This window comes from Castanea sativa, chromosome 1, assembly GCF_040712315.1.
Source record: "Castanea sativa cultivar Marrone di Chiusa Pesio chromosome 1, ASM4071231v1".
In the NCBI taxonomy this organism is placed as follows: domain Eukaryota; kingdom Viridiplantae; phylum Streptophyta; class Magnoliopsida; order Fagales; family Fagaceae; genus Castanea; species Castanea sativa.
This window is the reverse complement of record NC_134013.1, coordinates 84,080,246-84,091,337: the sequence shown is the minus strand read 5'-3', so window position 1 is coordinate 84,091,337 and position 11,092 is coordinate 84,080,246.

Genomic DNA, 11,092 nt, shown 5'->3' with positions numbered 1-11,092 from the left:
ATAATTCCAAGTTAAGTAACTATGTTGCAACCCTAAGGCATTTCAAGTACCCTTTTCCTCACTCATTTACCAAAGCAACCACACTTACAAGGTCGTCGGAGATTTAAGCGACTTCACCAATATTTGATTAAGTTTGGCCCAACCTAATAGTGACAATGCTTTAGGTTTTACAAAAACCTAGCTAGTGTAATCAAATTTTTTTAGCATTGCCAAGGGTCTTGTAGTTGAATTGGCATCTCCTCATACATAAAATGCTAGGTAGTTTAAGGGGAAAGGGTTCGAGTAACGGGGTTAGCAGCATGTTGTAATTATTTCTTACAATTTTTTTTTGTATGATATTTTTAGTAAAATATGTTTTCTCCCTTCACAAAGCATACCATGGACATTCTTAAGGTTATATAATTGGTTTCCTAATTTAATTCTCATGAGAAATTCTAAAAAATTGAACACTGTCAATTGGCATAACAATATCTAAATCCTTCACTCTTGCACTTCAAAAAATATAACTTTCTCTCTAGAATGTATCTAGGAAACTAGTCATATAGTAAAATTATCTTTTCTTAAATTGTATTTAAGACCAAGACCATATAACTTTTTTTTATTCAAACAATTGATGTAATTTTCATTATCTATCAATGAAGGAATACTTTTTTTTATAGGCTTTCTTAATTTTTCTTGCTTAAATAAATTAAGTGATGACTCCATTATAAAGCTACTATATTAGGGGTAAAACAACATCGACAGTTCAATATCCACCTTCAACTCTTTACTTGTTAAGGAAAAGAAATATTATATTTCGATAATAAAAGAGGAAAGAAGAGAGAGAGAGAGAGAGAGAGAGAGAGAGAGAGAGAGAGAGAGAGAGAGAGAGGTCCCTTAAAGTTGCAGTTTCACTAAGTGCTAAGAAGAACAAGAATATATTCAAATCATTAAAATTATAAAATATTATTCCAATAAAAAGTTATTGAGTGAGGTAATCTATCTATGTATATATATATATATAAAACCGAAACTTCTGAAACTCTTACAATTTCCTACGTAAGCACAATATTTAAATAAAATTATCATTTTATTTAAATAAAATTATTATTTTTAGTCCAAACTTAACTAGGAGTAAAACTCTATCTTTCTAATAAGTCCAACTTAGGGTCTGTTTGTGATCTGCTTATTTTGCTAAAACTGAAATTTTTTTGCTGAAAGTCTTGTAGATAAAGGTAAAAGTTAGCTGAAATAGTACAGTGAGACCCATGAATAATACAAAAAAGTGCAGTGAGGTCCATGAATAATAGTAAAAATAAGCTGAATAGTAAAATAAGTTGGCAAAAATAATTTTTGCCAAACACATACTTAGAGGGCGTTTGGATTCCACTGAAGCTGCGTCTGCGTTTTCAGTTTTTTTTTTTTCCTCCAGCCGCAAGTGTTGACCCAATCTTCTGTGAACAGTGCATTCGTGCACTGTTCACGGACCCACAAATTTCACTTTTCAGCAACTTTTTCATTAAAAATGGGTCCCGCGGTACTATTCACACATTTTAAAATTATTTTGCTACAGTGTTTTCAGTTTTCAGTTTTCAGTTTTTAGCAATAAGTTCTATCTAAACGGACCCTTAAACTCAAACTCATCATTATCATTGTTTTAACCGAAACCTCTGAAACTCTCACAATTTTTCACTTCAACACAATATTTAAATAAAATTAATTTTTTAGTCCAAACTTAATCAAGAGTGAAATTTTATCTCTCTAATAAGTCCAATTTAAACTCAAACTCATTATTATCATTTTTTTTAAAATAAAATTATTTTTATTTATTCAAAACTTAATAAGAAGTGAAACTCTATCTCTCTAACAAGTCCAACTTAAACTCAAACTCAAACTCAAACTCAAACGTTGATAATCTTTATAAAAACAAAAATTATGATAGGACTAAAAAAAAAAAAAGACTCATGTTCATAATCGTGGCAGATAAAGCATCTCTTTTTTTTTTTAGAAAAATCAAAGATGCAACTTATGTTTTTCAGCCTAAGGAACGATAAATTTTTATTTGGTATGTTATATATAAATTTGTAGAATTTGGTTTGGTTCTAAAGTAGAATTTGCTTTGTTGATCTTAATTCTTCACCTTAAATGCTTTTTATTTAAGTTCATGTGATTTTTTGTTTTTTTATTTTTTAGGTTCTAAAGTACTTAGGAACTAATGTATTAGAACTCTAATGTGTATTGTTAGCAAACCATGATCAAAATAGGTGTTTAGTCTTGTTTTAGACTTGCTCAAAGTATGTCATTCATGTAAAGTTGGAATCGAGTTAACAGCAGAAGTTATTGTGCAATTCTGCCTGACTTGATCGATCGAGAATTAGACTCGACCGATCGAAAGTTGTGTAGATTGTTTTTTCTACAGGATTTCCAACTCAGCCTTAAGCCCATATGACGTGTAGGGTTTTATGTTTTGCCCTAGGTATAAAAGGCAAACCCTAGCCACGTTTTTGTGGTTGCTCATATTGCTGTTTGTGTGAATCTCTTGTGAGATCTATGAGATGTTTGCCTTCACACAAGCTTAGGATTATCAAGAAGGAGATTGCTTCAATAGCTTAATGATCATTCAGTTTCCGCCATAAGAGCTTAAAGATATACAAGCGGGAGTGCTTGTACTTGCTGGAGAATCCAAGAAAGAAGGAGTCCGTGGTCTCGAAGCTTGCACGTGGTCGTGTCAGTAAGTTTTCTACTGGTGGGTAGCAATAGGATGTTAGTAGTCTAAGTCGCTATTGTACAAACTTCAATTCTTTCATAGTGGATTCAGTTTTACCTTGAGGCTAGCTAGGTTAAATCCTCCCCAGGTTTTTTATCTGTTTGATTTTTCTGGATCATCATATCTTTGTGTTTTTTATATTCTGTACTTTACATTGATATGATTATATGATTGTGTTAACCTAGATCTGAAATTTGGACTAAGTAATAACTTTGCTTGTTAATTAGGTTAATCCAATTGTGTTTTAAGGGGTCTAAAAACGTACAAGTGGTATCAGAGCAGGTTGCTCTTATGTGTAGATCTTTTGATCTCTGAGCTAATCCTTGACCCCAGTTGTCGAACACAGACACTCTCTTGTTATTCCTCCTCACTTTGATGGGAATAATTATGCTTACTGGAAATTCAGGACGAAAGCTTTCCTAAAATCCATTGATGAGAGAGTCTGGAACTCCGTTGAATACGGATGGGAGAAGCCCATTACCCTTGTGAGTGAATGGCAAACTTCTTAGAAAGAAGCAGCCGCCTTCAATAGCAAAGCTATGAATGCTATCTTTAATGTTGTTTCTATGGAGGAATTTAAGAGAAACTCTAATATTGAGGTTGCTTACACTGCTTGGAATATCCTTCAGACTGTGCATGAAGACACAAAGGCAGTTAAGATCAATAAGTTGCAACAATTAACAACTAGATTTGAAAGCATAAGGATGTTTGATGATGAATTTTTTGATGAATTCTATGCTAAACTTAATGACATAGTTAATTCTGCATACAACTTAAGTGAAATTTATGATCAACCTAAAATTGTTAGGAAGATTCTTAAATCTTTAACTGAAGATTTTAGACCCAAAGTGACTACCATCACTGAGAGCAAGGATGTGGACTCTATTCCTGTTGATGAGCTTGTAAGATCTCTTCAGTTCTATGAGTTGGACCTACCCAAAACTAGCAAATCCAAATCAATGGCTCTTAAGTCTGTTGATGATGTTGATGTTGGTGGATTTGATGATGAGCTCTCTACTACAGAGATTGCTTACCTTGCCAAGAACTTTAGGAATTTTCTTAAAAATAGCAACATAAGGGCAAGAGGTAAAAACACTGATGAACTTAGAAACTTTAGGAAGAATGATCCCACTAAGGTTAACAAAATTGAAAAACCTAGAGAAAAAGTAGGTCAATCTTCTAATAATTTTATGAGTCCTCAATGTTTTGGATGTCAAGGGTATGGTCACATGAAATCTGAATGTCCTACATTCTTGAGGTCTAAGGGTAAGACTATGGCTGTAACCCTTAGTGATGATGAAGTTTCTGATGATGAGTCTGGTTGGGATGAGGACGAGGATGAGAACTTCATTGCTTTCACTGCTACTACTGTAGTAAATGAAAGTGTGACTATTGAAGAGAACCCTTTTGATGGGGAACTCTCTGAGGATGCAGATCTTCAAGAAGCCTACAATAAACTTTGCAAAGTTGCTGCAAAGGATGCCATGAGTGTTGAATTAGGCTTAAAGAAAATTGCATCTCTTGAGCTTGATAAGAAAAATTTGCTTGTGAATTTATTTGATGCTACTGAACTTTGGAATAATGTGAAGACTAAGAACATGCTTTTACCTGATAAAGTTAAATCTTTGGAACATGAATTATCTGTTGCTAGAGAATAAACTAATAGGTCTGCTAGTTCCAAACTTGATCAGATGTTGAGTGTTCAAAAATCTCCTTCTGACAAAACTGGTTTAGGTTTTGTAGAAAGCATCAATGTGTCTGCACCTAATTCCACAATTTTTGTTCCTTCATCTTCTTCTGAACCCCTTGTGAGTGAGGTTGCGAGTAAGGTTGTCAAACCCATAGAAGTTTCACCTCCCAAGAAGATTAGGGTTGATCTGAAAGAGTCTAAACCTAAGAAGTCTACCCTTTCTAAGAACAAGTCACATGATAAGCCTGCATGGGTTTTTCATTTTGTGGAAAGTCTGGGCACATTCGTCCAAATAGTTACAAGCTACAAGCTGCTAAGAGAGCAAACAAACCAAAAGTACTTGTGCCTCAAGTACAAGATCCTATGGTACTTATTGGTGAATTGGTAAAGGCTCTAAACCTTTATTTCAATTCTGGAGTTGGAAATCATTCTAATATGAATAAGAATTACAATGCTCAAGATGCATCTAAAAAACTTTGGATGCAAAAGGCTCAATCTAAGTGAGTGTTTTTGACATGGTCCTTGTGCTTCATTTCTCTTCTCTTTGTGACATTTTTTTTTTGTTTTTCTTCTAGGACTTGCACTGCATAACATTCATGCATTTCATTTTAGGATGTTTTTGTTATTTTCATATATAAAAAAAAGGAGGAAGAAAATTGTGTTTTGCATTTATTTTATTGGTTTTGAAAACAAGGTTGGTCAATTTATTTTTACACAACATGTCTATGTACCTTGTTTAGCTTGGATGAGCTTATTTCTTGCACTTTATTAGTTAAAGCTTTGTAGTGCATGTTGTGCGGGATGATGTTTGTAGTTTTTGATTACTTTGTCTTGATCTTGAAGTCACATGTCTTTGACTGTCGGACTTGATCCTTTTGAGAAAGGCATAAATAACTATCTCATCACTGTTCACTAGCCAATCATGAACACCTTAGTGCATATCGTATGATTTTGTGCTCGAGAAAGTGTAGCACATGCACAAAAAGAAAATAAGATGTAGCCTCGGTTTAAATGCTTAAAATTGGTGTGTACATTATTGGACTTAATTCTAAATCAAATAAATAAAATTGGTGTGTACATTATCCCGGCTATTTTTAATAAGTTTCTGAACAATTAAAATTTGTGTGTACAATATGAGGCAAAATCAAAAAATTTACATGATTGCAAGCTTATGATCTAGGAGATGTGGGAGTTATATGATGTAACTCCTTAGGTGATAATCTCTTTCAAATTCTTTGTGATGAATTTTGTAGACTTTGTGGTTGATTTCTATTCACATATCACCTCACATGTATCTCAAGCTTTTTCCTAGTTGCACACACTACACAAGTTACTCTTTGCTAAACATTGTACATGTTATTGTGTGTGTTTTTGGTCTGACCAACCAAGTTTGAAAATGTCTTAAGTTTTTATGCAAAATAGATTTGATGCTTGAGAATTCAAGGAAAATGCTTGAAAATCTTAATTTTGGGAAAACTGGGTTCAAAACATGTGTTTTTGAAAAGCATTTCATCTCATACTCATGCATTTCATTCATAAAGTTATATGCTTTGAGGAGTTTCTGTGTCTTTTTGCTCTATTTTTTCAAAAATTGTTTTTTCCAGAATTTCGACCGGTCGAACCTATTTTTCGATCGATCGAAATTGCGATTAAAATTTTGGTCAGTCTCTGTTTGTTTCGATCGGTGCTCGATTGGTGTTTGATCAATCGAAGCATTTTCAACCGATCGAATATGTTTTTCGATCGATCGAAAATCGTATAGAGATTTTTTTTTAAAGTTTTTTTTTTCACGTGTTCATCTCACTTTTCAAAAGTTTTCAACTTTTTCTCTCTCTATACGACTTGGTCAAGCTTCCAATCAAAATTTTTGTCATTTTCCTCCGATCTTTTTGCAAGGTTTTCCTCTCCCAAGGTTGGTAAGATCTTTTTACCCTTTCTTTTGCATTTTAATCCATGTTTCATGCATAAATTCATGCATTTAAGGGAGATTTTCAGACCTATGCATTTTTTTTTTTTGGGTTTTTGATGATTCAAGCCATATTTTCTGAAATTGATCAATGTGTTTTTGTCTTACAATGTTATCATCATGATCTATGGTGTTTAATTTGATCAAATTGGTGTTTTGTGAAGATTTGAAAATTCTAGGGCTTGTATTTATCCGAATTGGGGATTTTGTTCAAATTGAGTTTGATTGATGAAATTGGCTTGTTGGTTTAATGTATTTGATCATTATAAACAATTATCTAACTTGTGTGATGCTCAATTGGTCAATTTAGTAAAAATTCTACAAGTGGTTTTTCAAAATTTTGAAGTTTTTGTTATAAACTCTTTGCTCAAGCCAATTTTGTGATTCTAAACTTAATAATTGAACTTGTTTTTACTGCATTAGAGCATGTATCATGACAATTATTTGTTCATGCATCATATAAATTTTTGTTGTTGTGCTAACTTGCAGTCTGCCCTTGTGTTTTGTTTTTGTTTTTTCTCGTGTGTCTATGTCTTTATTCTAGCACCATGCCTAGGAAGACTAGAGCCAATAGGTCGTCCTCCTCTTCTTCTGCTCATTCCTTTGAGAGTGACAGATTCTTGAGTGCGAAGCACCAGGAGACCTTTGAGAAACTTAACCTTAACAGAAAGATTTGGGCTGAACGTAGGGTTTTGTTAGATGAACTTGATCCTGCCATTAGGGCAAACTTTGAGCGTTGGGGCTGGTTACCTCTTCTGGACTTTGATTCCCCCCCTCCAGCCATCTTGATTAGAGAGTTCTATTCTAACCTCTCTATTCATGTCTATGATTCCAACACTGTCCTTAAAAGTTGGATTCGTGATGATGAGTACACCATTACCCCTTCAGTAGTGGCTGATGCTCTTGGGGTGCCTCTTGTTTAGCATCCTGTTTACCCTTATGATGTGTCTCCTCCTCTAGAAGATATCATGTCATACATCACTGGTACTTCTATCTAGTGGGGTTCTGATCCTCGGATCACTTCTGCTGAGCTTACTGAGTCTACCTATCTTATCTTTCAGATAGCGTGTCATATTTTGTAGCCTATTTCTCATCTGCACACCATTCCTTTGGAGCGATGTGCATTTTTGTATGCTCTAGTTACAGATGCTCCTATTAGTTTTCCTCATCTGTTTCTTTGTTCTTTGAACGAAGTTTATAGGAGTTCCTCTACTGCTCATGCTTTGTTTCATCCTGTTTTATTCATAGGATTTTGTTGTTTTTATGTTTGTCTGACTTCCCCGCTTCTGAGCCCGTACACATTATTGCTCCCATAGGTGCCACTTTTCTTAGGCAAAGGGCTGCTCATATGAGAGAGCACTCTAAACATCCTAGAGTTGAGCCTTCTGGTACCACACCCCCTTCTTCTTCTACATGTTTTCCTTCTAGTGAGGAGTTTGTTGATCCTGTAGGTGATGCTGCTGTTGCTGTTCCTCCGCCATTGACTTCGGATGACTTTGACATTCGTCGTTCTTTGGAGACTATCGTGACCGTTCAGGCGGCTCATGGTCAGATTTTGGTGGACATGCTTGATGAGCTCCATGCTTTGCGAGCAGACTTGGCGCATCTTAGACGTTCACCTTCGCCACCTCCTTTTGATGATGGATTCTGATGGTCCTTTGGCATTCCGTCACAAAAAGGGGGAGTATAGTAGTACACTTTTGAGTATAGTAGTACACCTTTAAGTTTTTGTAGTAGTTAGGGGGAGAGTTTGTTTTTGTGAACCTGTGGAGATTAGATTGTATCTAGGTGCTTCACTTTGTATTTTTTTTTGGCTCTTGATATATTCATGTTAGGGGGAGTTACATTCTTTTTTGTATATGGTTCTTGTTTCACTGCTTATTGACCTTTGTCTATGAGTTATTCATTGATATGTCTATATTTTGTGTTTTGTGAAATCAAGATGTTCATTTTGTTTATTTGTATTTTCCACACATACGTTTATGCATTTTGTTTAGTGTTTCAGGAAATATTCAGGTTGATTCAATTGAGCTGCTGTCTACACTTACAACTGATGGATAGTAGTTAGGATTGGATTTATTATAATGTGCATTTTTTTTAAAGGGCTTTTCTTTGTAAACTTTGAGCTTTTAGTTGTGTTTTGTCACAGAATGCCAAATGGGGCGTTTGTTAGGTTCTAAAGTACTCAGGACTCTAATGTGTATTGTTGGCAAACCATGATTAAAACAGTGTTTAGTCTTGTTTTAAACTTGCTCAAAGTATGTCATTCATGTAAAGTTGGAATCGACTTAACTGCAGAAGTTACTGTGCAATTCTGCTTGACTTGATCGATCGAGAATTAGACTCGACCGATCGAAAGTCGTGCAGATTGTTTTTTCCAGCAGGATTTTCAACTCAGCCCTAAGCCCATATGACGTGTAGGGTTTTATGTTTTGCTCTAAGTATAAAAGGCAAATCCTAGCCATGTTTTTGTGGTTGCTCATATTGTTGTTTGTGTGAATCTCTTGTGAGATCTAAGAGGTGCTTGCCTTCACACAAGCTTAGGATTATCAAGAAGGAGATTGCTTCAATATCTTGATGATTGTTCAGTTGCTGCCATAAGAGCTTAAAGATATACAAGCGGGAGTGCTTGTACTTGTTGGAGAATCCAAGAAAGAAGGAGTCCGTGGTCTCGGAGCTTGCACGTGGTTGTGTCAGTAAGTTTTCTACTGGTGGATAGCAATAGGATGTTAGTGGTCTAAGTCGCTATTCTACAAACTTCGATTCTTTCATAGTAGATTTAGTTTTACCTTGAGGATAGCTAGGTTAAAGTCTTTCTAAGTTTTTTACCGGTTTGGTTTTCCTAGGTCATCATATCTTTGTATTTTTTATATTTCGCACTTTACATTGATATGATTACATGATTGTGTTAACCTAGATATGAAATTTGGACTAAGTAATAACTTGGCTTGTTAATTAGGTTAATCCAATTGTGTTTTAAGGGGTCTAAAAACGTACATTATTAAAAGCTATATTTTTGGTTAATTAATTATTTGTCTGGATTAATTTCAATTAATTATTGTTTTTTTTCAAAATGTCAATTTACACATTGTTGGATTTTTTTTTCAGAGTCAATAGTTTTTTCGTGCATTGCACAAATTAGCGACTAGTATTAATAAAAAGTTATTGAGTACACTTTATTAGTTCAACTAATTAGCACTTTCTGATGTCTTTGACTTTCAAGGTTCATATTCTCCTTTCCCTTTACTATTGAATTATCAAGAAAGAAATTTTTTTTGCCCAATTTAATATTCCACTGATTAAAGGCATAATTCATGGCTGCTTTTGTACTTTTTTTTTAATATTTTTTTATATATACAAGATAGAATTCTACTCTAGCCTAATCTAAGTGTATATGTGTGTGAAGCTCCTTCCTAGAGATTTGAACTCCGGCCCTTGCCCCCCACACCCCACAAACACTTATACTTGAGGAGTGACCATCGCACCAAGGGTGTGCGGTGGTAATTTGCAGGCTTTGTTGATTTCCTATACTATAGCCCAGTAAAATGATACTTTTAGAATAAACTCGTGATGGAAATTTATGTTTCAAGCATGGGAAGTTATGATAATATTTAAAAAGCAGCTAATGTGCAGTTTATAATAGTTAATCTTGTTTTTTTAAATTTTTAACAGCATCCTTTGATATTTGTATGAAAAAACAAAAACAAACAAACAAAGATTAGAATTCCTCTCTCCCCTTATTGAAACAATTATCTATTGGTTGGTGTAATCTTCTCCATGTAATCATTCTAATATGTATTTTCTTAGTTTGGTTTTTAGACCTACAAATCATGTTAAACTATGTGTGATTATATTAATTAAAGTTTATCGTTATTTTAGACAAATAAATCCAGTAACAAATAAAACTTGATTTATAGGTTTCATATATATTCTAACCAAATTCTAATTAAATTTGGTATGTTCTTTTATGCTTCAAAATTATGGGACATGATCTAGATGCTCCATGCAATAATTTATTTTTGGTTAGTATTTTAAATTCCCACCATTAGATTATGTGTTCTCGTTCTTCTTAATATGCATGTTAAATTTTGTATTAATTGGATATTATTTGTTAACTTATGTTTTGTCTATAATTTTAATATAGAAAAATCTTGAAATTTAAAAATGTTATTGATGAGATATTTACTAATATTTGATCATTTTAAAATTTTGCTAGCTTGAAATGTACATGAAGAAAATGTAATTTTATAGTGGATTTGTCAAAACACAAATTCAATACAAAATTATTGAGTAGTGTATGTATTACCAAAAATAACTTGAATCCTGTAAGTGCACAATTGCACCTGGCCCCAAGAACAGTTACGGGCTCAGGCCCAACGAGCCTTAAACAATGTAATTTGTAGAGTGTGGGCTTGAAACCCAGGTTAGAAGTGTTTGAGGATTAAATAGCAAGCCAGAGATTATAAACACTTAAAGACAACAAAGAATGCTATAAGTCAATCTGCTCGGACATAAGCCGAGAACTGTTCTTATATAATTTCTCTCTTTCTTTTTCTCTTTCTTTTAGGTTACCAAGAAGGAGATCCCTCTTTCTGTCTTAGATTGCTCTTTAAATACTACTCTTTTGAATACTTTGTACACGTGTTGCTTTACCTCCACTTTAGCCTAGATATTTCTTTTCCCAGTGCCT